At 55.7% G+C, this 26648-nt stretch overlaps 1 protein-coding gene across 8 annotated transcripts in view; it reads right to left on the bottom strand.

Moving 5' to 3' along the window:
- AHDC1 (AT-hook DNA binding motif containing 1) overlaps positions 1 to 24877 on the bottom strand; it is a 69786-nt gene extending 44909 nt beyond the window's left edge. For 3 of the 8 annotated variants that reach the window (XM_024233639.3, XM_054539109.2, XM_054539147.2), the window contains exons 1-2: positions 24413 to 24834; positions 24083 to 24180 (exon numbers count right to left, since the gene is read on the bottom strand). The gene's annotated coding sequence lies outside the window, so the exon portion shown is untranslated. The other 5 variants (XR_010136451.1, XM_054539139.2, XM_063714071.1 and 2 more) reach the window with 4 other exon arrangements.
- Positions 24878 to 26648: the final 1771 nt, after the last annotated feature.

Genomic DNA, 26648 nt, shown 5'->3' with positions numbered 1-26648 from the left:
ACCACCCCACCCCAGTTTTCCGTGAATCTAGGTTCAGCCAGAGATGATGGCTTAGTCTGCTTTATACACACTATTTAGTGCATTTCTTGTTCATCAATCCCCAATATCTAGATCCCAGCAAGAGTGTGACTATAGATCACCTTTCATGTTAACTTGCCATGGATCTAGGTTCCAGCCTGACATGCCAACATTGTTTGCTTAGATCACTGTCTAATTAGTTTTAAAATCTACACACCCCTCAGGAGGAATAAGGTTCTAGATCAGAGGTTGGCAAACTATGGTCCATGGGCCAAATGTGGCCTGTTGTCTGTTTTTATAATTCAAGTTTGGAACACAGCCATGCTCATTCGCTTATGCACTGTCTATGACTGCTTTTAAGGTGCAATGGCAGAGGTAAGTACTACTCATGACAGAGACTGAATGCTTACAAAGTCTAAAATTTTTACTTTCCAGAATGGCCATTTTAGATGAGCAACAAATCCAACCCACTATAAATTTAGATTCCAGCCCAAGACCATGGCCTAGTCTAGTCTAGATCACCTCCTGCTGTGGTTCTAGACAGTGCTGCCCGCTAGGATCTAAAACCAGAGCCTAACATTGGTTCCTTGGTGCTTGGGTTCCAAATCCTACTCTGATCTCAGCAGATGGGCCCCAGGACTCCTCTCTGGGATGGAAAGGGTGTCTCTACTTCTTAACTCCCCTAGAAAGATCAAGGCCCATGGGCCCTTCTTGATGGCCTTGGGATGTGGGAAGGAGGGTAGATTCCAGAGACAGCACTGGAGGCTGAGTCAAAGAGTTAGGGGTAAGCCCTTCCAGAACAAGGGGGCAAAATATAATGAGGCCAAGAGATAGAGTAGCCCCACCTCCACCCCTTCCCAGCAGGCTCCAGAGCAGGTCACTTAGCTGGGGGTTATGTGGGACAGATACTAAGCCCTCTGGAAGCCAGGCCAGGGAGCTCTAAATGAAATCCGCATCTCCAGCCCCTTACCTCCAACTACCTGATGCGTCTCCCCTCAGAGCTGAGCTGGCACCACTACCCCTCTTCCCTTTTCTCCTGCTCTGCTATCTCCACAGCTTTCTTTGAAAACCCTCCCATACCTGTCCCCTTCCCTGCCATTTCTTCTTCCTGAATCCTAGAATCCTTGGCTAACCTTTGTGGTTAAGATCTCAGGGTCTGGATCTGACAAGTCCAGGCTTAACTTCCAACCCTGACTCTGGGCAAGCCACTTCATCTCTCTAGGCCTCCTCAGTTTTCTCATCTGTAAAATGGCAAATAACAATGGTAACTATTTCACAGGTTGTTGTATAGCCTTAACAAGATCATGAGGTATATGGCTCTGCCCAGTGCCTGGCACATAATAAGCATTTAATGCTAGCTGCTATTTTTATTACTATTGATCATCTAGCTTAGTTCCGTAGATGGACTTATAAACCTCACAAAATTTTAACCAACCAAAAACTTGGGTTTTTTTTTTTTTTTGAGATGGAGTCTTGCTCTGTCGCCAGGCTGGAGTGCAGCGGTGCGATCTCAGCTCATTGTAACCTCCGCCTCCCGGGTTCAAGCGATTCTCCTGCCTCAGACTCCCAAGTAGCTAGGATTACAGGTGCATGCCACCATGCCCAGCTAATTTTTGTATTTTTAGTAGAGATGAGGTTTCACCATGTTAGCCAGGCTGATCTTGAGCTTCTGACCTCAGATGATCTGTCCACCTCGGCCTCCCAAAATGCTGGGATTACAGGTGTAAGCCACCACGTCCAGCCTGTTTTTGTTTTTGAGACAGGGTCTCGCTCTGTATCCCAGGGTGGAGTGTAGTGGCGTGATCATAGCTCACTGTAGCTTCAACCTCCTGGGCCCAAGCAATCCTCCCACCTCAGCCTCCCAAGTAGCTGGGACCACAGGCATGTGCCATCACACCTGGCTACTTAATTTTTTATGTTGCCCAGGCTCAAAACTTTAAAAAAAAATTTTTTTTTTAAATTTTTCTGGAGAGAAAGCCCCTAGGTCTCATCATCTTCTCAAAATGGGTCCTTAGCCAAAATGGTAACCAAGAAAAAAAAAAAAAAAAAAAAAAGGCAGGCATGCCTTTAGTTCAATCCAAATGGGAAAATAGAGGTGTGTAATAAAGAAGGGACCCTCAGAAAATCTGGGCAGATCCAAGGCCAGAACCCAGGGGTATCCTCTCCCAGGCCCTACTCCTTCCACCAGTCCAAGTGGTCTCTCTGATCTGACCTCATCATGTCTCACCTACTTGGCCGTGACAGCTTCCCAGTGGGCTCCCCATCTCCAGTTGCCTCCACTGAATCTCCTCCACCTCGAGCTGGCTACATCTTCCTCAAATCCCATTCTCACGACACTGTGTCACTGCCCTGAAACCTTTAACAGCTCCCTACTGCTGATGACAACATCAAGGCTGAGGTCTTTAGCCTGACATTCAAGGGCCTTCAGAGCCAGCTTCGGCCCCACCAACCTCCGGGCTGTTCTCTCTCATCTGGTCAGCGGGGCTGACTTCTTCCTCTTCTCTCTTCCCCTCCCCTGAGTCTTAACACCACTCACACACTCAATCCGTTCTGGACAGATTCTGCCCCTTTGCTCAATCACACAGTGTCTCAGGCCTCCCCTGCTATACCCTTGGGATTGCCTCTGGGTCCAGCCAACCTCTGAACTCACCCTGATTCCACCAGACCAGCAGAAGCTGGCCAGGCTTGGCTCCAGGAAACAGGCCTCTGCCCCTGCTCTCTTCAGCGCAGCTCCATCCCTGGACATTGACCCACCTTGGCACTGCCCACACCCCTCCAATTCCCATCTCTTTTCATCTATCCTCTAGACTTTCAGGAACAGAACAGCGAATCCCATAGGGAGTTAGCAGGTATAGCACTGTCCTCAAAGTCATGACTCTTGACTCAGTCAGATTGTTGTCTTCAAGCCACAGTGTCCTTATCTATAAAATGGGGATGGCAATACCTGTATCTCACTTGATTCTCATGAGGAATAACTGCCTTGTAAACTGGAAGGTGCTTTTTCTACTAAAACCTGCTATACAAATAAGAGTAACAACAGCCTCCATCTGTACATTGATTTAAAACTGCAGTAACTCTGTAACGTGGGCATGCCCCTTCTCTGATTCATTCTCCTCCTTGGTACATATCACCATCTAACGACCATTTATTCCACTTGTTTTTACATTAACTGTCTGTTTTACCCTCTAAATGTAAGCTCCTTGAGGGCAGGGATTTGTGTCTGTTTTGTTCACTGCTGTGTGTCCTAGAAAAGTGCCTGACATCAAGTGTGCACTTGATGGTTAAGGAATGAATGCATGAGTCAAGTGCTTACTGCGTGCCAGGCACTGTGCTAAGCACTCCTCACAGAGCATCTCATCGGAGGGGTCAGGTACTTTGATGACCCCGCGTTTTGGAGATGCGATGTTCAGTTGCCTTGCCCTGGTCACGTGGTGGGACACAACTTCGCTAGGATTGGACTGCAGAGCCTGTCTTCTTGATCACTATACTGTAGTTTCTGTCCAGATGGGGGTTTATTTCTATTTCTCTTTTTTTTGAGACGGAGTCTTCTTCTGTCGCCCAGGCTGCAGTGCAGTAGCGCACTCTCGGCTCACTGCAACCTCTGCCTCCCGGGTTCAAGTGACTCCCGAGTAGCTGGGATTACAGGTGCCTGCCACCACGTGGGGTTTCACCACGTTGGCCAGGCTGGTTTCGAACTTCTGACCTCAGGTAATCCGCCCACCTGGACCTCCCAAAGTGCTGGGATTACAGGCATGAGCCACCATGCTTGGCCGTTTATTTCTATTTCTACATTAGCTAAGCCTCTCGAATCTGTCACCCTCCCTATGTCCTTGAGGCCACCAGCCCTCCCAATCCTCATCCTGATCTCACTCAGCAATTTCCTCCCACTTCTGAGCCTAAGCCGCTGTTCATTCTCACCTCAGGGCCTTTGCTGGTGCCCTGCACCCTTCCTGGAATGCTCTGGCTCCCCCATCTCTTTCAACTACCCATTTCTCAAGATTCACCTCTTCTGGGAAGCCCTCCCTCCAGACTTCACTTGTTCCCTTCCCTGAGCTCATGTCTTGTTGTTTATTGCTGAGAAAACCCACTTGGGGAGCGTATGTTGATTTGGTTCATTCTCTAATTGTTTCCTGAAGTTGAAGGCCTTGCCCACCTCTGTCCTTCCTTTCTATTCCCCCTGTCCCTCTCCTGGCCAGGTCTCTCCCTCCTTCCTCTGCTGGATCAATGCCCTCACCCCTAACCCATCTCTTAATCAGGTTTAAAGCTTTGTGACTAATAGTATGGCTTTTGAGTCTCTCACACTGCAGCTCCACCCTCTCCCTATTAGCTGTGTTTCCTTGAGCATGTTACTGTACCTCTCTGAGCCCGATTCCTATCTGTGAAATAAGGATAATACGAGCCCCTGCTTCATGAGCAAATGTGCCTGGCACATAGTAAGCACTAAGTATCAGCCCTTTATTATTTCTATAGCATCTTATCATGTCACTTATCTCCATTCTAAAGGCTTCAGCCTCCTCTCTGCCTCCTTCCCAAGCAGTTGTCCCCTCTTTCCAGATTATGGTGATAATAATAAGATTGCCAACATGACCCCTTATGATCTGCAGTGACTGGAAACATGTCTGGCACCCAGCAGGTGCTTCATATTAGTTGTTGAATAAATTAATTAGCTAATTTAATCCTCACAACACCCTATGGAGGAGAGGAGAACCAGTATTATACTCATTTTACAGACAAGGAAATCAAGGCCCAGAGAGGGAAAGCAGCTCCCAGGGGGCTGGGATTTAAACCCAAGCAGTCTCACTCCAAAGCTGGGACGCTCACTGCCCATTCCATCCTCATCATTCCCATCTTTATCTGCTCTGATGCCAACCCTAGGGAGGGACCCTTTCTTTCTCCAGGTATTGGATCTTAGCATCTAGATGGATGCTCACTGAGCCCCTGCTCCAAAGCTAAACTTTCATGTTTTATCTCATTTGAGCCTCACAAAACCCTATAGCATCAATGCCATTATTATTTCCCCTCCACAGGTGAGGAAACTGAGGCTCAGAGAGAAGTCAAGTAACTAAGGACACACAGGATTCAAAGCCCAAATTCTTTAAATGACATGATGTTTTTTGCAATGTTTTTCTCTTATTGTTTTATCCCACTGTTGAGAACTGACCACACATATCAGCCTTGTTTTTCCAGTTAGTTGGGCAGCAAGCTCTCTGAGGCCAACCCTTCCACCTCTCCCATTGGTGGCCAGCGCTGTAGCGGGGTGAGCTGTGTTCTATAGAGGCTTCTGAACCACTGATCTGCACACTCCTAGCGAGGCACAGCCTGACACTCTGCCTGTTTCCCCCATAGCACTCTGCCTTATCACCCCATCAAACTTAGTGTTGGGAAGGGCAGGGCTAGGTCTCCCCTTCGGCCTAGACTAGACGCTCCCCAGAGATGCCTTATCTCCCAGGAATTCAGGGCTCCCATCTCCTACTTAGGGCATCAAGGGGGCAGGCCAGGCCAGGCGTGGTGGCTCACGCCTGTAATCCCAGCACTTTGGGATGCTGAGGTGGGTGGATCACCTGAGGTCAGGAGTTCGAGACCAGCCTAGCCAACATGGTGAAACCCTGTCTCTACTAAAAATACAGAAATTAGCCGGGTGTGGTGGCAGGCACCTGTAATCCCAGCTACTCAGTCTGGGCAACATGGCAAAACCTCGTCTCTACTAAAAACACAAAAAATCAGGCAGGTGTGGTGGCACACACCTGTAGTCCCAGCTACTTGAGAAGAGAATCACCTGACCCTGGGAAGTCGAGGCTGCAGTGAGCCGTGACTGCTCCACTGCACTCCAACCCGGGCAATAGGAGTAAGACCCTGTCTCAAAAAAAAGAAGGAACAAATGAACAAACAAGGACTCTGGATCCTAGCCTTCCAAGTTCAAAGGGCGGCTCCACCACATACTGACTGTGTGACCCTGGGCAAGTCACTTTACCTTTTTATGCCTCAGTTTTCTGATATATGAAACAAAGACACTAATAAAAGGGCTGCAATAATAATTAAGTGAAGATCTATTTATAAAGTTGGAATGGTATCTGGGACATGGTAAACACTATATACGTGTTTGTTAAATATATAAAAGTTGAGCTCCACCTAGCTCTGGAAAGGTCCCTGTGGTAGGGTACAGAGCTAGTGACAAAGCCCCTGTTCCAAACAGATAACTGAAGACACACAAGGAAACGGGAAGAGGTAGTAGAGACCGCACACCTTCGAGAAGCCCCTTGTGGGAGGGACCCCCTCCTCCTCCCCATATCCTCCAGAGGCAGAGGACCCCATTTCCTGGCCTAATCAGTCTTCTGACCTAATCCCCCCACCCTAGTCCTCAAGCCACTTCCCCTCCCCTCCCTCCAACTGTTAACTCTTTCCATGCAATCAGACTGTGGCCAGAATTCAGGCCCTGCTGCTTAGTTGCTGTGTGACCCTGGGCAAGTTACTTAGCCTCTCTGAGCCTCAGCGAGCTCCTCTATACAAGGGGTTAATCCCCCTGGAGGTCTGTCCTAGGGATTAATGAATAACTGAAATCATACCCCCGAATACGTCCATAGATACTAAGACATGCTGGTGTCCCACAGGCCTGACAATGTGGATGGGCATGCTGTTTGGGCACTGGGGTGGGGGAGAGGGGAAAGGGGCTGCCGTTAAAAACTGACCCCCAACTTCAAAAGTTTCCCCAAGGGTGCCTAAGCACCATCCAAGGCAAGTTCCCCATCCTTCCAACCACCATCCTATGCATCAAAATACTGTTTCTTGAGAGACAGGCAGGGGCCTCAGGTCAGGCCCCTCATTGCCACAGTCACTACTTCCAAGGCCCTGAAGCAGACCTGGGCGGAAAGAGGGAGGGAAAGGAGGAGCCACAGGTGAGACGGGAGGAGAGGACCCCTGGTGGGGAGGACCCCTGGGATGAGAGGGGCAGAAGGGGAGAGGGACAGGCCTCCAAGGACCTCCCTCTCCCCCACAGCTAACCCGGCAATCACCTGGCCCAGCCTTCCACCCATTTGAAAAGGAAGAGCCAGCGGCAGTAGGTTATGATAGGCGATTACCCGTCATTAATTAATTAAAATAAACAGCAGATTAAATACAGCAAAATTAAAATAGCACAGGAAATTAATTCTCTCCTAGCCCCACCTCACAGGTGAGATGCTTAAAGGGGCCCTTGAAGCCAGGATCCAGGGCAGCTTGGGCTGGGGGCGTGTGTCGCCAAAACCCGCCTTACACCACAACTCCCGGCAACCCCAAATATCAACGGCAGAGCCCAGCTACCCATAGGCATCCACCTGGCTCTGCCACCCCAAGACTGGCCTCCTGGTTCCTTATCCCCAGGACACTCCAAGCCCTGCTCCCCAGTCAGTGGGCAGGAAGGGTCCTGACACCCTCTAGGTCAGGGGGTTGGACACTGGGCCACATCTACCACCACACGGGTCAGGGCAGAAGAAAAGAGGCACCCTGGCCCTCTCTTCTGGGTCCCTTCTGGGGCTTGGAGTCAGGTCTCAGCAACACCCCCCTCTTCTGTGCTGAGTCCCTGGCCCCTCATTTGGAGTGCCCTAAAATCCATCTCTGAGGACCCCTCACTTTCCTCCACTTTTGGCTTAGGATGCTCTGGAAGAAAGCACTGCTGAGGCCCAGAATCCCAAGCCAGAAAAATGCCCGACCCAGTTGGCTAGACCAACCAACCCCTAGGACGTGATGCCAGAATTCCCTCCTACACAAGACTAATCGGCTCATTGCACAGATGGGGAAACTGAGGCTGGGGAGGACAAGGCATTTTGTTTGTGGTCACCCAGTGACCTAGTAGGAGAGCCTGAAGCTGACTCTCTAAGGGGTACATTCCACGTCACGCTACAACATTGGATTTTCAGAGGGCAGCTCAGTTCCACGCTGCCCCCTCCCAGCCTAGCCACTGAGGCCTTGCCTCCGTAGGCCCATTCCACAACTTTTCCTTCTGTCCTACGCAGCAACTGGTTAGACCTCAACCAACCTCAGTTCCTGCCCTTGGGCTTGCTGTTCACATAGCTCGCTTGGAAGCTCCTTCCCCAACTTCTCCCTGCCCAAATCCTACCAGCCAGCTCAATACCAGTTCCTCCGTGAGCCACCCAGAACCCTGACAACTTCCTTTAAGCTTCTGGGGTGGAGGTGAAGGTGAAGACTCCCTCTCTGCTGTCTGTGTGATAATGGTTATCAGGTGAGCTTTCTGTAGACTAAGAAAAGAGTCTGGGCCCCAGCAGCTGGCACAGTACCCAGCCCTCAGAAGATGCTCAGTAAATCTCTTCATCTGATGTTCCCCCATGTCCAAGTGATAACTGACAATAATGGCTATTATTTATTGAGCAGCTACTACAAGCCCAACACCTGTACTGCCCCATCCTTGCACGATGAACCTTGCTCATAGAGGTTGTATGACTTGCCTAAGGTCACTCAGCTCAGGAACTGGAACCCCACTGATCCTTAACCCTAATTGAATCTCCTCTCCATCCTACTCACCACTTCTAGGTTAGACCATCATCTCCCACCTGCACTTCCAAAGCCCCTCAGCTAGCCTTCCTGCCTCCAGTCTCTCCCTCCCCTGGTCCTGCCAGCAAAGATTTCCCATAACCCCTTGTAGCCCACTGGATAAAACTGAAGCCCCAGAGAATGGCATCTACACGCTGTGACATCTGCCTTCGGGCCTCTTTGCAGTGTCTCCTCTGGTCTGTGAACGTCCCTCCGTTTTCTCAGCATAACACACTTGATTCACTTCCAGGCTTTGCATATGCTATTCCCACTGCCTGGAACACCCTTCCACGCTTCCTCTTATGAATTCCTACACATCTCTCAACATCCAAGATCAAAGGTTACTTTACAATGGAGTTGGAAGAGACAGGCAACAAATAGGCTGGTCACAAAACTGAGAGCCCTGTGAGGGAAGGGCTCATGTCCATCTTCGTCACCACAGTATCCCCAGGGCTTAACCCATCATCAATGCTCAATCAATATTTGTTGAATGAATCAGTGAATGCTCTGTATAGACCTGCTGACTAAACAGAGAAATGACAAAAGAATACAAGGCCACAGTAGGCAGGGCCGGAGGTAGACGGGGAGAGACTGAGGCCAGGAAGGGCAAGGACATGGTGAAGAGCAGTAACAAACACCGTCAGGGCTAATCTGCAGCGGGCCACACTCTTGGCAGAGAGAGTGTTTATGAGAGACAGAGGAAGGAAAATGATGGTGTGAGGGAGGCTCTCAGTGTGTGTGTGTGCACATGGGCAAGAGGAGGTGAGGACGCATGTGTGTGCTGCATTTGTGAACTGGCCTGTGTGAGAAGGCAGGGAAGTATGCAAACATGTACGTGTGTGTTTGTAGGGGGGCTGTGTACGCATGCATGGCTTGGGTATGTATGAGTGTGTGTGTGAGGAAGGCTGTGTGTGTGCACAGGATGCCGTGTGTGTACATGATGGAGGTTGTGCACTTCTGCTAGGAGGGAGTGATTGAGAAAGACAAGAGGGGACACACGAAGGAAGGGCGACTGAGTGAGAAACTATGTATGGGGGGGCTGTTGTGAACATGTGCATGAGGAGATGGTGTCCCTGTGAGTGTGACCGGTGGGGAACGTAGGTAAGAGGTTTCAGGGCTCTGCTGAGGGTGTGGCTGCCATGGCCTCGACCACAGGCCTGGTGCCAGAGGTAGGGGCTGGCCCTGGGCCCAGGGTGGGGGGTTCTGACAGAGCAGAAGATTCCTCAGAGTCCTCCCTGGAGCCACAGGCGCCAGATTACCATGTCCCTAGGCAGGGAGGTCGAGGAGGAGGCCCAGATGTGCGTGTGCCTCTACATCTGTCCACAGTAAAACCTCTGGGCATTTCTTTGTCTTTGTCTGTGTCCAGGTGTGCACGCCTGTGCTCGTGTACTACCGGCTGTGTGTCTGTGCCTGTCTTTGTCTCTATATGTTTCTGGGCCTTTGTCTCAGTGTGTGTGGCTGGTGATCTATGCCTGTCTGCATGGCAGTGTCTGGTTTTGTGGGTGTCTATGTGTGTCCTAGACTCCACGCATGTCTAAGTAGAGGGTGCCAGCATCCTGCTGGACTACTGTTTGCATTTGTGGGTCCATGCGGCCTCGGTGTGAGTGAGGGCACATTGTGCTTTTGAGACTGTGGGTCTAGGCCTCGGTGTATCTAAGTGTGTGCTTGTGCTTCTGTATGGGAGACTATGCCACGTGTTGTAGTATGAAGATGCTTATCTATGTCTGTGTGATGTTTGTGAGACCACGGATATGTGTGTGTGTCTGTGTGTTGGGTGTGAGGGGTTTGTCACAGACTGGTGAGCAAGTTAATCTCAGACTCCGTGACACGTGGAATAAAATCACGCTCCCATAATGGGATCATTCGTCTTCCTGTCCAAGGAGAGAACCAACTCTTCACCCTCCGCCCTGGGGGAGCCAGTGGGGCCAGGGCCAGGCACCGGCCCCCACCCAGGCCGCCTTCTGGCCTCAGCACCCCCACCCCCTCCTCTGTTGCACCAGGCTCATTCTGCCTCCAGAGTGCCCTAGTGCCCACTGTGGGCTGGGCAGGGCTCCAGGACATGTGACTGGGCCTTAGAGGCCTGTCCTGGGCCCCCTGCCCCACCCACTGCTGAGGAGGGCCCTGCCCTGAGATGAGAGCTGGGGGTACAGGAAGGACTCTTCGGGCCCCTCCTTCTCCTGGAGGGGAGGGATGAGCTGCAGGCCGGGCCGGGATTTTCCATCTCTCAGCAACAAGATTCCTGGTGAGCAGGCTGCGGGGTTTGGCAGGGCGCCTGCCGGAGACCCGCCCTCACCCGCCAGGATGCCTGGGTCCCTGGGGCCAGGCAGCAGCGGGTTCCCTGGGGAGCTGGGGGGGGGGCCCACAACTCCAACCTACTGTTTGCCTGGGCCTGTGGGAAAGCCAGACCCTTCCAGGCCCGCACCTCCCAACCAAAGATGGCTCCCCAGCACCCCCAGGCAAACTACTACCCTTCCTCCGGCCTCCCCTAAGCCGCAGCCTTAGCTTAAGAAAGTGTTCCCAGGCCAGCCACCCAGCACCGCCCGCCCCCACCAACCCTCAGCACACACTCAGCCTGGGTTCTGCACCTCACCTCCAAGTCCGAGGGCTCTCAGGGTGAGGGTTTTGCTTCTCTCAGACTTGGGGGGTCTGAGGACAAGGCTGTGTGTCCTGCATCTGTTAAATCCCTCTTGGTCTTAGCTCTCCTTCCTGGCTGGGCTGAGAGGCACCAGGAGAGGATTTACGGTCCAAAGCTGGGGAAACTGAGGCAGTGAAGCCCTCCGCCCTACTCAACACAATGAGTCAGAGGCAAAATCCAGTCATCTGGACTTGTCTTAATGCTGCCTAGCAATAGTGGCTGCAGCTCTTTCTTTCCCGTGGGAGGGTGCAATTTCCGGAGGGGATGAGCATCAGCTGGAGGGAGTGGGGAATAGGCAGGTGGGCTCCCTCAACCCCCAGCACCTTGGATGAGCAGTTGGAGAGCAGGTTTGCTAGGAGATTAAGGTTGAGGAGGAGAAACGAGATGCTCCATGATTTATGGGCCTAATTCTTCTCCCTTAAATTCCCCTCCAACCCCCACCCCCCAGCCCCAGCCTGGTCCCTCCAGGGCCATGCTGTGGCCCCAGGCCAATGTCAAAGCCCTAACCCATCCATCAGCTGTTGCCAGGGAGTTTCCACCCCAATGTGTTCCAAAGGGAGGGGCACAACTGACACTAGGGGCTCAGATTGATGGGGACAGGGCATGACCCTAAGGAGTCTGCCAACAGACCCCTGCACCCTCCTAGAAGCTGGGTGCTCACAACATCCAGGGAGGAAACTAGGCTGGTAGGTGGGGCCCAGGAGGAGGTAGCCTCCCTGCTCTGGCACCACACCCAGCCCTGCCCTTTCAGGAGGCCAGGAGACCTGGGATCCCACGGGGCCCTACAGCTCACAGGGTGTGTGACCTTGGGTGGTGACTGCTCCTCTCTGGGCTTCAGCCTTCCCACTGCACAATGCAGAAAGTGGCTCAGATATCCCAGGTGACCCCCTTTCAGCTCACCCCCCTTAGCATTAAGCCCTGCCCTCTGTCCAGAATCTGGCCCAGATGGGGTAAGGTCACAGCAGCTACCTGGAGGAGTCCTCACAGCCACCCAAGTCAGAGCTGAAGAGTTTATGGTGATCACTCCTCCACCACATGCCCATTTTCCAGTCCCTGAGAGAGGATCTGGAGTCTGCACCAAGACCTGAGTTTTACTGGTGGGGTGGTTAAGAGCACACGTTCTAGGGACATACAGACCCGGATTAATGTTCTAGCTGCACCAGTAACTTGTTATATGAAGTCCTGTGCCTTTTCTCAGCCTCAGATTCCCCATCTGTAAAATGGGGTAATAGTGCCTCCCTCCTAGGACTGTTGAGTTGAAATGAGAAAATGCATGCAAAGGCTTTGGCACAGTGCCTGACACATAATAAGTGCTTGAACAATGGTAGCGATCATAATTGTGGTTAGCATTAACATAAATCCAGTGGCCAGGGAGAAGGGGGAAGAGGGATCCCCAACCTGGCTGGAGGCGATCCAGCTTCATCCTTGAGCCAGGTCGGGACCCCCAGGGTCTCAGCCCAGAAGGGCCAGCCGAATTCCTCGAAGCCCCCCAGCTGTCTCCCCTATTTGTTACAAGGCCTCTCATTAGTGAGCCTGGGCACCTGCCCCTCCACGAGTAATAAGCCTCATTAGTATCTTAGCCCCAAGCTCTGAGCCCAGAGTCTATGTGTGTGCACACGCATGAGGGTAGGGGGCTGCAACAGGCCACCAGCCAGGAGACAGCATCCTCGCCAACCACACCCCCTGCCTGTCATCCGCAGAGCCCGTCACCACCCAGCTTGTCACCTGCCTGCCTCGCACCCGCACCACCTGTCACCCACCCAGCTCGTCACCCACCCAGCCCATCACCTGCACCACCTGTCACCCACCCAGCCTGTCACCAGAGCCGCCTGACAGACATCTGGGTGGGGGACAGGAGATGGGGAGGAGAAGACCACAGGGGTGCGGAGCTGGGGGCCCCAGAGACCCTGTGGGACCCCCACTTCAGCTCGGCATCCTGCAGCATCGCCATGGCAACCTCTCAGCCGCAACCACTTTTCCAAACATCCCCCGCCCTCCCCCCCCCAGGCCCTGCTCTTAGCTGAGCTGAGGCTGAGAAGAGCCTGAGTGACAGCAGAATGGGGCAGGAAGGAGGGGGCTCCCCAGCTGGCTGGACTTGACCACCCTTGCGCCCCTCTGGACTCGGTTACTCCATCTGCAAAATGGAGGGGCCGGAACGCAGGAGGCCCGGTAGACAGGCCATCCCTCTCCAGCCTGGATTGGCTGAGCCGGCTGCCGGTTAACCTGTGAGGGCTGGGGGTGGGACAAAAGGACCAGGGTTTCTGGGTTCTTCCACACTTCTCTACCTCGGGCCCAGCTCAGAGAGGCTGGGCCCCTGGCCCAAGCTCACACAGCAGACGAGGAGGCGCAGGCTGGACAGGAGAGGGGCTCTGCCAAAGGACTGCCAGCTGGAGGTGCCATACTGGGTGACCCAAGGTGACCAGGGGCAGAGCTGGCCCCACCTCCGAGCTGCATTATTTATAAAACCCAGAGCAAGGAGCTGAGCAACAGCTGCGGTGCTGCCCCTCCAGGGGGCACAGGCCTCGGTGGAACGGAGAAGATACGGTGCCTCCTCAGGGAAGGCCCCTAGGGTCCCGGGCTCCCTCCAGGGCTGGCTGGGGCAGGGGCTGAGGTGGGGAAGGGGGAGCAGCTCCGTCCCTCCCCTCCCCCTCCACTCCTCCAGGCAGGCAGCGATAGGATTACTTCTGCATGACTGCCCGCTCCACAGGGTTCCAGAGACCCTCCTGCCTGCAGCAATCTTTAAAATTCCTCCAGCCCAACCTCTCTCCCTCTCTCCCTGCAGTGAATGCTCCAGAGTCTACCGCAGTGTACCCACTGCTGCCACCACCGCCGCCACCACTACCCCCAGGCAGGCTGGGACCCAGGTCCCTGGTGTCCATGGGCAAAGATGGACCCATTCTCAGGGTGTAGCCCTGTGTCCCTCAGAACCCTCTAAGACCCAGGCCCTGGCCCATTCCCTCTGGCCCTTGGTGCTGCCCCAGTCCCACAGCCATGGCTCCAGCTGGGGTCAGGCATGCCAGCTGTGCCAGGGCGGATGGGCACATATGTGCAAACACCCCCGGTGGGTCTTGGCATGCCTGCCCATGGGCTTTGCTGCCAGAACCTGGCTACCCCACCTCTGCTCTGAACCCCTCCCTATCTCACCAATCCCTGCTATCCCCCCAGGGTGGGCAGACAGCTGGGCTAAGCCAGTGCCTGTGGCTCCCTAGGGCACAAGAGGCAGGCAGGAGATCGATTCACTGAATTTTTTAAGGCCCTAATGGAGCCTGCATCCCAGGACTTGCTGGACTGGGACACAGGCGATGTCTTGGGGACCCTTCCCACAGCACTGCAGTTGCTTCCTCTTTCGGGTCTTGGGGATCAGTGGAGCCCTTCTGTGAGCCTTCCCTCAGCAAGAGAGGAGGCACGAGGGACTCCTAGGAAAGAGAAGGGATTTGGGGGCTGTGAGCAGTACCCAGAGCCCCCCTATCTCCCCAGTCCTAATGCAGGCAGAAGCAGCTCAGCCTCTAAATCACTCCCCTCATGCTGCCCTCTGAGGCGGATTCTGTGCATCTGTAATTAGGGGGTGGAACAGATGGTGGAGATTCCGTTTAAAATCATGCATCTAGTAAAGTAACCTTCACTGTCGGAACTGACTCCCAGGGAGACCAAGCCCCGCAGCACGGATTTGGGGGTGGGGGGGAGTATGTCAATCCAGCACCTTCCCCATCCCTCTCCCTGAAGCCCCAGGCCCCATGTCCCTCTCAGGTGAGCCAAGGGGTTGGGGGAGAGGGGCAGTGATTTGGCAAGCACTTGAAAAAGTGTAGGCTGGGGGCAACTCCCCCTGTCCCTCTCTCCCACATACATGCCAGAGCCAGGGCAGGGCTGGGTACTGAGAGTTCCTGGCTGAAAGACCAGGGTGACCAGGTGCCAAGGGGCTCTGCCCCCACCCCAAAGGGGCCCCAAACCTTTAAGCCCAGGCCAGGGCGCCCAGAGCACAGGGTCTTGGGTGGGGCAGCTTTGAACCAGATGTCCAGCCTCACTGTCCAGGAATGAAAGGCCTGGGGCGGTGAAGGGGTGGAGATGCCTCCCCAGGCAGAGGAGGCTCTGGGAAGAGGGGGAGGCCTGGGCAGCAGAGAGAAAGAGAGAGAGAGCGAGAGCACACAAGAGTGAGCAATGTGTGTGACAGGCTGAGGCTGTCTAGGGGAACAAGGTGGGGGAGAGGGTGTGCTGGAATGTGCCAACGGTGGGAGTGAGGGCTGCAGAAGAATTAGGCGGGGTATGTGACAGGGTGCCATGGGGTGCAGGCGGAGCACAGAATGGGTGCAGGGTTGTGACTAGCTGAGGCTGTATGTCTTTGTGTACAGGTGTGGTATTGGGGTGTTTGGAGAGGTGTAGGGGTGTCCTTGGGCCCTTAGGTGGCTGAGGAAAAGTACCGGAGCTGAGACTGTCTGGGAAGCGGTGGGGCCGGGCCATTAGGACTGCCTGTTGAGGAGGTGCCAGGATCCAGGAGGCAGTGTGCATATGTGCACGTGCAAGCTTCGGGAGGTATTAGAAGCTTCGGGACCTGATCTGTTAGAGATATACTAGAACCGAAGCCATGTCTGTGTGTTTGAGGCAAATGTTGTGGCTACAGAGGGTGTTCTTGTTTGAGTGGGTGTTTGAAGCAGTGAGTGTATGTGTGTTGTAGGGGGAGGTTGTATGTTTGGAAAGGTATAGGGGACGATACCTTTGTTTGGGGAAGCGCTGAGCTACAGCTGGGAGAAACGCTGGGGGCTGTGGGCAGAGTATGTGTGTCTGGGGAGGTGTCAGGGCTTTGAGGGTATGAGTCAGTGGGAAGGTAGCAGGGCTGTAGCTGGGTCCTGGGTGTATCTGGCAAAGTGTTGGGGTTGGATAGGGGGTTGATATGCTGAGGGTGCGATAGCTCTGTGTGTGTGTGTGTGTGTGTGTGTGTGTGTGTGTGTGTGTTGGGGTGTTTAGGGATGTATTGGGGGGTCATAAAAATGTGGGTTTTGGTTAAGTACTAGGGCTGTGAACATGTGCCTGGAAAGGTGTTGTGGTTGGTGGAGGATGCACTGTGGTTTTGGGGAGGAGCTGGGGAGTGTCTCTGGAAAGGTTATTGGGATTTTAACTGGATACCTGCAAGGGTCTGGGGAGGCGTTAGAGACCTGAGGTCCCTCCATAAGTGGGAAGGGAAGAATGGGTCTCTGATATCAGAGATGTGCCACAGGCTATCGTCCATGCATGCACAGGTATGAGGGCTGTAACCAGGTTCCTGGTGTCAGGGAGGTGTTGCAGGTGTGTGGGTAAGCATGTGGTGGTTGTGTGTTTGGGGGTATGTGCATGTGAGGTAGCTGGATGTCGGGGGATATCTGTATGTAGAGTGTGTGTGTTTGTGGAAGTGTGTGGGCTGGGTGTTGTAGGTGGAGCAGTTGTGTTTTAGAGGTGTTAGAGCTGTGAGTGTGTATGTGGGGCAGTTGTCTATTTAGAAGGTGTTGGGAGCTGTAATTGAGTCCCTGTGCCCCAGAGAGGTGATGGGGCTGCAGGGTGTATGTGTGTTAGGGGGGATGCCCCTCTGGGAGAATGAAGGGCAGCATCCTGGCCTTTGCTCTGGGGCCTAACTGGGGGCTACCCGCTAGAACCCCTGTGGTATGGGGTGCCTGTGCGGGGGTGTTGAGGCAGTCCATCTGTCTCAGCCTGTGCCCAGGCCCAAGGAGCAGAGCTGCCTCCTCGCTCCCTGGGGGGCAGTAGCAGATCCAAGCCCACCCATCTGCCTTCAGATGGTCGAGGCAGGAGCCTCCACAAAGCTGCCTGGAGGGCAGCACTGTGTTTGAAGAGACACAGGCTGGGGGTGGGGGAACTGCACAGCAAACAGTCCTTACGGAGGCTCCTTTAAAAACCACTGACGCCAGAAGAGAGGAAGAGGGAGGACAGGGGCGGGTACGTCTGTCCTTGTGCATCTGTGTGGGTCAGTGCCCAACTTCCAGGCCGGGGGCCCCTTCCCACATGCTTGTGCTGGATGTTCCTGTTCAGGTAGCACTCAGGCCTTGGAAAACACTGCTCCAATCCAGGCAACAGGCTCCCAGCCTCACACCTGAACTACACCCTCATATCTGCATAGTCCCTACACTCACACGCACTCATACACCTTCCCACATGCATGCCTGCCACTGCACGCTCACACATGCAGTTCGCCCCATGCCCTTAAACCTTCGTATATGTACCCCCATCACACATACCCCACCCTGCAAAACCCACAGTTACACACACCCATCTTACACACACACCTATCACATAAACGTGCATCCACACATACATACCTGACAAGTCACTCTCACACATACACCCACACACTCCACACACCTTGGAGCTCCCTGTCACACCCGTATCCTATCTCACATACACACAGTCTCTCTCACACTCCATGATGACACTCGCCATCCCTTCTACCTGCACATGCAAGCACATGTTTATACACACATGCCTCACCACCTTTGAGACAGCTCCCCACTACCCAACCCACTGGGCATTTCTCTGTGTCCAGGCCAGGCCCTGAAGCTTCCCAGAAGGGCTCTCACCAACTGAGAGGACCTTCTGCCTCCCCACCTTGCCAGCTGGGTTAGAGTATGGGGGTGGGGGGCAGGTGGCAGAGGGAGGTTCTCTGTGCTCTGGTGTGACTGCCACTGTATGTGGGAGGGTGTGATAACATGTCCTGAGACCCATGACAGGGCCTGTGAGTCAACACCTGTACAGGGAAGGAAGCACAGGTGCGTGTTCACCAGTTATGTTTATGAGATGCAGAATGAGTGTGAGGGTGGAGATTTACATGTCACAAATTGTGTGTGTGTGTGTGTGACAGTGTGAGAGTGTGTGTGTGTGAGAGAAAGAGAGAGAGACGCAGGGCCTGTGTAGACAGGTGTGACCATGGGGGCTGCGTTTATACGAGGGACATCCCCCGGCTGAGTGTGAGGGGGTGTTTCCCAAGACAGGAGAGGTGCGCATCTGCATCTGGTGCAGGGGTCAGGGCTGCAGGCCTCTCAGCAACCCCCTCCCCCTACGAAAAGAGGAGCAGGGAGCAAGGGGCTCTGGGCGGCTTCTCTCTCTTGCTCTTTCTCCCTGACCTCTTTAGCAGCTGGAAACTGAGCCGGGGGTGGAAGGAATGGAGACTTGGCTGGCCTGGGGGTTTGGGGAGGGAAGAGGGAGAAAACACCTTCCAGATTCTCATCAAATCCCTGTTTGTGGTTTGTAGCCTGCAGTCTCTCCTCCCTCCCTCTCCCTCCCTCTCTCTGTCTGTCTGTCTGGGTTTCCCCCTTTCTTTATCTCTTCCTGTCTCTCAGCCTCCCCATCTCTCTCCTTCTCCATCTCAGTCACCCTGTCTCCTTTCTTTTCTCTAAGTCTCTGTCTTCCATTTTTCTGCCTCCTCCTCTCTCTGCCAGCACCTCTGTCTGTCCGTCTCTCCCTGTCCCAGTCCATCTGTCCGTCTCTCTCCGTCTGTCTGTGTGTGGGTGTCTCTGTCCATCTGTTCCACCACCCATCTGTCTGGCTGTCTGTGTTAGTCCTTCCAAGGGTGCCCACTCGCTCCCCAAGGCACCCTCCCCCAGGTCAGCAAGGCCTCTCCTGGCTCAGGGGGTGGGGAGGGGGTGCAGAGCTGCAGCTTCTGGAAGCTTCAGTAGCAGCTGGGCTGAATTCAGAGTTCGGGGCCAGCCAGCTGCAGAAGCAGCCCCTCCCCTGGGCTCCCAGGCCAAGGACCCCAGAGCAGAAGAGGAGAGAAAACAGGGCCTCATTGCAGTTGGGTTTGTGTGTGTGGTGGAGGGGGCTGGAAGGGGGCTGGAGGGAGGCAGGGCCTCACTTTACTCTCACTTCACCATTGCCCCCGAAGCCAGGCCCTGCAGGAGAGGGATCCTTGATACCCACCTTCCTCATCCCCTGGCCAATGGAAGAGATGCTGGGATCCAGGAGGGAGGGGCCAAGAGAGGCCAGGCCCTGGGGGAAGGAGGGGCTGGGAGCCAGGGCTTCCTGTCAGCTGGGCTGGAGGGGGGCTCCTTCCCTCCTCCTTTCCAGGCAGTCCCTGGGGAACCCTCCTGCTCTGGTCCTAGTTCCAGGCATGAGGGGTTGTTCTTGCCAACTGCACTGGGGCCATTCCCACCTCCATTTACCCATAGGGACATGGGGGGATCACACCAGTGTCACCCCCACAACAGTGGAGGCTGCTTTTGGCCATGTAGTGACCCTGGCCCTGTCTAGGCACTGGCCATCCTGAGTCTAGCACCTCACACACACATATATACAGTGCATCCCAGTGCTTACCGCCTGCCCACGCCCCCCAACAGCAGCATCCACTGTCATGACATGAACGCAGAGACCAGCACCCTACCTTGCACTGGTGACAGCGCCCCCGTCACAAAGCCAGCAGCTTCAGACAGCATCCCTTAACATTCTTCCTGGCTACTCTGTCCCTGTCCCCCACTCCCTCTCCAATAGCTCACAGTCCAAATCCCACAATGGATGGGGAAACTGAGGCCCAAGAGGAAGGGATGGGAAGACAGAGTCATCCCTCCTGAGACCCTGGGGTAGGATCATAAATGAGGAAAGAAGAAAGAGATGCTGCAGGGACAGAATCAGGCTCCTTCCTGACCTACCACGGGCAGAGTCCATATTGGCTACACCCTCCACACAGCCTTACCACAGGGCCAGGGCCAGGGCCAGGGGCTGGCTCCCTCCCTCTCGAGCTCTCCTTGCCCCTGGTTGGGCCCCCTCCCTCTCCTCCCTTCTGAGCAGCCCTCCCTGCCCTCTCCCTCCCAGCTCTGGCTCTCTCATCCTCAGCTCTTGGAAGCCTGACTCACTGTTTCCCCTCCTCTCTCGCCTCCCTCCCTCTCTCTCCCGGCAGCAGCGGCGCCTCCCCCTCCCCTGGGGGGGCTCTGGCCACAAGGGTGCCCGCCTGCTTCTCTCCCCAGGCTCCAGCCCCCTCCACTCCCAGGAGGCCCCCTGCAGCTGTTCCAATTCTCTAACTACAGTGAGGTGGAGTGCAAACAGCCCAGGTCCCAGCCTGGCCTTGCCAAAGGTATCTGTGACCCTGAGCAAGTGGCTCCTCTCCCTAGACTTGGCTTTCTCTTGTCAAACAAGTGGGGGGCGTCCAACTGGATGACGCTCCTGGCATCTCTGGGACCCTAATGTTTCCCGCTTTTATAACCTGGGTGTCTTTTGGCACAGAGAACCTGACAACCTGTAGGGTGCAGTACCTGCCGCAGGCCACGCCCCCCGGTCCCAAGAAAAGCTCAGCTCTGTTCCAGGCGTTTGGGGAGGGCAGAAGGGAGATGCTACCCTGGGACCAGAAACATTTGTCGAAAACCCTGGAATCCCTCTGTCTCCCCATTCTCCCTCCTCCTGTGAGAGTCTCTCTCTCTCTCTCTCTCTCTCCCACCTGTCCTCCTCCCTTTTCCCAAACATCTGCTTGTCTCTCCTCCAAAAACAACCCCAGAATCTGATCTTGGGTGAGAGGCCCTCAGTGCTGCCTCCTCTCTGGCTCCAGGGAGGGGAGTGGTATATTCCTAGGCCTTCTTGGTCCCTGGCCCCCACCTCCAGGGGCTGTAATCCCAGCTCTTGTTGCCTGTTTTCTCTTTCACTCTCATCACTGGCTTTGGTCTCCATCTTTCTCTCTCTTCACCATGCATGTGGCTGTGGGTCTCTCTCCTACCCACGCCCCCGCCCCCCTCCCTGGGGGGCCTATCTGCAGGCATTAGCAACAGTGTTACCCTTGCTTCCTTCCATAGTCCCCAGCTCCACTCCATCCTGGCTTCTGTCTCCCCACTCTGTCCCAAGAGACCCAGGGGACCCAGAGACAGAGCTGGGCTCCATCCCATAATAGTGAGTCTGCTTGACCTCACCAAGCCAGACCAGAAGGGCCTGGGCATCTGGTACACAGGCATGGCACCCCCTGGTCTTGGGTGGCTGGCATGAGACACAGAGCTCTGTGTTCTACAAACCAAAAAAAAAAAAAAAAATTGAAGTTGACCTGGGGGTGGGACAGAAGAGGGGAAGGGGGAAATGAGGGAGATCAGGTTTGCCTGGAGGAAGCCCCTGTCCAATGGGGAACAGAAGCATAGAGGTGGGAGTGGTTCAAAGTCAGTGCTCCAGGCTGATTGGAGAACAACAATGTCCCTCTGGGACTCTGCCAGTCCAGAACAGCTCCCCCTACCCAAATGTCTTCTGCCAGGGGCAGTCTGCCCCTCAAGCCTCCAGCACAACCACAGCAATCAGGTGGAGACCCCATCTTTTAATCTTCTTTTGAATCCAAGTCCAACTTCCCTACTGTACACCTCCACTTAGCTCAGCAGGGGGTTCCAGAAGCCTCCCAGCCAAGATCTAAGCCCATGCAGTGGGGGTAACAAAGTCCCCTAGCTCCCAAACCCCTTCCCCAAAGGCCCCATCAAGGGCTGGGGAGCAATGCAAAATAACCCCAGAACCCTCACGCATTGAAACTGAGAAGCTATGCTGTCCATTCACAGCGCCTGAGGGTGGTAGGGGCTCCCTGCCCCCACGACCCTGTTCCAGACCCCCCAGCCCAGCAACAATAATAAACAGCAAGCTCTTTTCCTTTATGACACCAAATTTCTCCAAGCCCAACAGCTCCTTCCATCACTACCTCAGCCATAGATCACATTAAAAACTCACAGAGGGCAACTTAAACACATCACATTTGTTTCTCTCTATATTATTTCAAAAGTAACGGCATTAAAAATGGATTTTACTACAGAAAATAAATATCGGCACGTGGGCTGGGAGCCCAGGCGGAGGAGAGCGCCCACCAGGGGAACGTCCCTGAGGGCTTGGGCACAGTTAGGTACTGACCAGACTGGAAAGGCTGTGGGGGATTCCTGAGGAGGGGGCAATGCCCGCCCACCTGGGCATCTGCCCCAAAGCCGGATGAAGAAGGACAAGTCACTGGTTTGGGCTGGTGGCCACTGGTCCCCCAAAGCTTATGCCCTCACTGGTCTTTGCAACCCCTGAAGAGTGGGAGCTCTGGGGCCAGAAGTTCACCAGTCTCTGGGGATTACTCCAACTATTGACACAGCAGGAGAAAAAAATGAATTCAACTTACTATCCAGTTTGATTTTCCATTACTATAAAAATAAATATACATCTGCTCAAAGGAAGGAGATGGCAAGCAGCATGCACATGCCACCTGGGGGGTCCCCCCACAACCCAGCCTGTCTGCCCCCCCCACCCCAGGTTGGGGGACAGACTGGTAATCTTTCACTTACAGCCCCAGCTCACACAGTCACACACACCGGGCCACACGGAACAGGAACAAGCCAACAATAGAAACACCCCAAATGCCCCTGGCAGGACTCTGCCCAGGCCCGGGCACATGCCCCCGCCCAGCCGGCGGCGACAGCAGCAGCGGACAAAATGTGGCCACCCTGACCCGGAGGCAAAGCTTGTCCTCACACCCTGAGCTCTGCCCAGGGAGCTGGGGCCAAGTCCCGCCTGACACCAACTGGTCCGGCGGGAAACGCCTGCCCAGCCAGACAGGCACAGGCCCCCCAAGGGTCCCTCCTTGTGCTCAGGGACCAGGCTGGTGCAGTCCGGCCCTGCCTCCCAGGGTGACGCCTGGGCCCAAATTCAGCTGGCCCTGCCAGTCAGGCACTGGTGCAGAACTGAGGGCACCAGGCTCAGCCCCTCCCAGCCCAGCCCCAGGGCCCCCAAGCTGGGAGGGAGGGGAGACTCCCCACCCCTCCACATCTGGCCCTGGCCCCCAGGGTCTGCGGTAGAGAATTCCCGCCCCCGCTTCTCTCTCTCTCCCTCCTCCCGCTCTGTGCCCGCTGCCCGCCTCAGGGACAGCCCCAGCTCCCGCCTCCGGCCAGCAAGGCCCACATCCTTCCTCCCTCAGCTGGCCCCTTCGCCTGGCAGGAGGCTGGGGGGTCAGGCTGCTGGGGAACCCCCCCAAGCTCCCATCAGTCCTCATCCCCAGCCCCCAAACTCTGGGTTGCTGTCCCTTTTCCTGTAGAACAGGAAACAAGGTTATTTCCTAGACTCAGAGCCAGCCCCCTGCCCCTCTGGCTCTGCCCGGGGACCCAGACCCAGCAGGGGAAGGCGCCCTCAACCAGCGAGCAGAGATTCAGCAATTCACCCCAGCTCCCTGCCTAGGGGGCTGACAGCTGTCACTCAGCACCCCACCCCCTGGGGAAGAGGGGGCCGATTCAATCAGAGCCCCAGAGGAAACGCATTGATAGGCGATTATTTATTTATTTATGCAAAAGTGAGCCGACTTTGTTCGCCAGGTAACCGGGCACGCGGCCCAACCCCTCCAGCCCTAGCCGCCCCCAAATCCCTCCTCCGCCCCACACCCCCTCCGGGTCATTAGGTCCCCGCCCCTCAACTCCCCGAGAGCCAGTGGATCCTAGAGATTTGGGGGTTGGAGGGGAGGGGCTCCTCCCTCCGCAGTCTCCCCTTTTCCCAGCGCCGATCCTAAAATCCAGCCTTGTTCTCCGCTCCCACGGTCCCCCCTTCATTTCCCTCCCCCCCCCCACATTCTCAGCAAGCTGGAGAGCAAATTGCAGTTTTAAATCCAAAGGCGGAGGGAGGGGGAAGGAGGAGGGGGCGCGCGGCAGCGCTGGGCGCGCACCTCGCCCCCGAGCCGGGGGAGCCGCGGGGCGGCCAGGAAACCCGAGAACCCCCCCTCCCCGCCCCCCCTCCCCGTCCACCTCCCCCTCCCCCTTCCCGGCGCTGCCTGCCAGGCTTCGAGCCGAGCCCAGCCGAGCCGCGGGCCCCGGTGGAAACAAAGACCGATCGCACCGCGGGCACCGCAGCCACCGGGTCCAGCGGACCGGACCGGGGGACGCGGGCCCCCCCCGTGCGCTGCACAAAAGAGCCCGGCCGGCCGGTCCCCAGCGGGGGGTCTGGGGCTGGGGAGAAGGCGCCACTCACCGGAGTGCTGGGCTGCCGGCTCCGTGGGTCCGAGCCAGGCGAGGGGTTTTGGGGGACGTCTGTCTTCCGGCGGTGGCAGCGACGCGGGCGCCCGGCTGCTGAGAAGAGGAGTCGTGGAGGAGCCCTGAGCCGCCCGCCGTCGCTGACAGCATGGCTCGCGCCTCGGCTCACATTCTCCGCCGCTAACTCCGCTGGACACGGCCCCCGGCTCCCGCGGCGCCCCCCCACCTCGATCACTCCTTCGCTCTCTCTGCACCCCCCTCGCCCTCCCGCCGCGCACACACTCTCCCAGCCCTGGACACCCCCGCCCCCACCCCCCCAATTGCAAACCTGGGAGGGAACGCGCCCCGCGTAGTCCTCCTGCTCCTCCTCCTCCGCCCTCCTCCCTCCCGCTCTCTCTGGCTGTCTGTCTGTCTCTCAGACTGTCTCTATTTCTCGCTCTCTCTGCCTTTCTCTGCTCTCCAAGCTGGGTGGGAAAAGGAAATGAGGACAGAAAGCAGACGCTGGCTTTGGGTGGTGGTAGCTGGATTCCCTCTCTCCCTCCCTCCCCCTCCTCCCCTCCCTCCTCCTGCCTTCTGCTCTCTCCGCTGCGAGCGGGGCTGAGCGCAGCCTGGCGGGTGGCTCGCTCTGCCCGCCCGCCCGCCTGTCTGTCTGTCTGGTCCGCCTCGCTCGCTCCCTCCCTCCGTCTCTCGCCCTCGCCCTGCCTGCCTGCCTCTCTCCGTCTCCGCCGCCGCCGCCGCTGCCTCTGCGAGCTCGCCTTACCTTCGCCGCTCACCATCCGGAACCCCAGGGGGGAGCGCGCGCGCGGCACGCCGGGACTTGTAGTCCCCGCCCTGGCCGCTCCGCGCGCGGGGAGGGCGGGGCCGCGCCGGCTGCTCCGACGGCGCGGCCAGGAGCCCCGCGGACTCCGCGCCTGGGGCACTTCTGGCTGGAGCGCGTCCTCGTTTACCAACGGGCGAAGATCCTCCCCAAGGGTTAAGAATGGTCCCCGTGTTCCTTGTCTCCACCGGGGGGCTCTGGATCCGGCGGAGGTTGCTGGTGGGAGTGAAGGGGCGGGGTCTGAGAGTGGAATGGGAGTGGAATAGGGAACCAGGGGATTAGCCAAAAGGGCTGCGACTTTCTGGGGCGTCCCAATTAAATGGGAGGGGGAGAGGACAGAAGAGAGGACCGGCTCTCTCAATCTGGGGACGTTATCCTTTTCTGAAAAGGTTTCTTATTGAGTAAAGCGCAAGTATTTATGGCGGGAGGGCTGCTGGGGCGGGGGAGCGGGGGAGACCCAGCCAGCGCTGCCTCCTCACTCAGTGACCCCTCCTCTCAAACTCCGAGCTCTGGGTTTCGCCCTTGCAACTGCCAGCTTTCCTATATGTCCAAGGGCGGCGAGGGCCCAAAAGTCCTGGATAATCCACAGATAGAACACACACACCCTTTTCCGAATTCTGCTGAGCATTTGCGTTGTGTCAGGAAGCAGGATTCAGATTGAACGGTGCTGACCTCCTGCCGCGGCCGGGGGCTGGGCTCAGCACTTTCACCTACCTCCTCTTCAGGTCACATCTGTTCTCCAGCCCCTGGCTCCTGGGCCCCCTGCCTAGCCTATCCCACAGATGGGAATGTGCGCTGCTTGAGGGCCTTGTTACCGCCACCGGAGATGGCTGAACTGCTGCGGTAAAATAGTGCTGTTATTTCCATTTTAGAGATGAGGGCACTGAGGTCCAGGTTCTCCAGTTAGCAAGTGGCTGAGCCCAGCTGGGTTTGAAGCAGGGTCTGACTAACTCCAAACCCCACAAGCTTAACCCCTAGGCTATGACAAGGAGTTGTGACTCCCTCCATTTCTGTAACTGACCTTCTCTCCCTGTGTCTGTGTGTCCTTTCTTGGCACTTCAACAAATGTTAACTGAAGTATGCAGGGCTTGCAGGGGACACGGAGATGAATAATGCATAGTGGCTGTCGTGTCCTGTGTCCTAGGTGTCTACCAACGCCGGCCCTGACTGGCCCTGCAGCGGTCCCATCTCATTGGACCACCTCATCTGTGTATCTGACATTCCACACCCTGTGTCTGCTGGCCTTGTCTATCTTGCTCCAGGTCTGAAGTTCCTAGAGCAGTGCCTTTGTCTCTGGCCTACCTGTTTCTGACTCTTCCTTTGGCCTTGCAGGGTGATGGCCAGTGTGTGACAAAGGCAGCTGGTGACATTTTGCCAACTGCAACTGCCTGGTCACTATCTTCCCCACACCTTCACTCCTTCCAAGCTCCTTCTCTATGGCAGTCCAGTACCCCCAGAGGACAAAAGAGGGGATCTGGGGAGCACTCTCTATTGGCCCTTGGCAGAGGGTGTGTGCAGCAGTAATAGGAGAGGTCTAGGGCTCTAAACGGGACACTATTGATTTGGCATCATGGGTCTGCCATGACTGGCTGGAGAGGCCCTCATCTTGGAGCAGCTTCTCCTTGCAGACAAGTTAGGACTTGGGTTCAAAGATTTATTCATTGAATGGGAAATATAAGGTCAGATGCTCATAAAAGTAGTGGCTAAAGTCATTAGAGATTCTGCAGCTCCAAAGCCTGGGCCTGAA

Source organism: Pongo abelii, chromosome 1, assembly GCF_028885655.2.
Source record: "Pongo abelii isolate AG06213 chromosome 1, NHGRI_mPonAbe1-v2.0_pri, whole genome shotgun sequence".
Classification (NCBI taxonomy): Eukaryota; Metazoa; Chordata; class Mammalia; order Primates; family Hominidae; genus Pongo; species Pongo abelii.
Note: the sequence above shows the minus strand (reverse complement) of the source record. Positions and strands in the feature narration are given on the sequence as shown.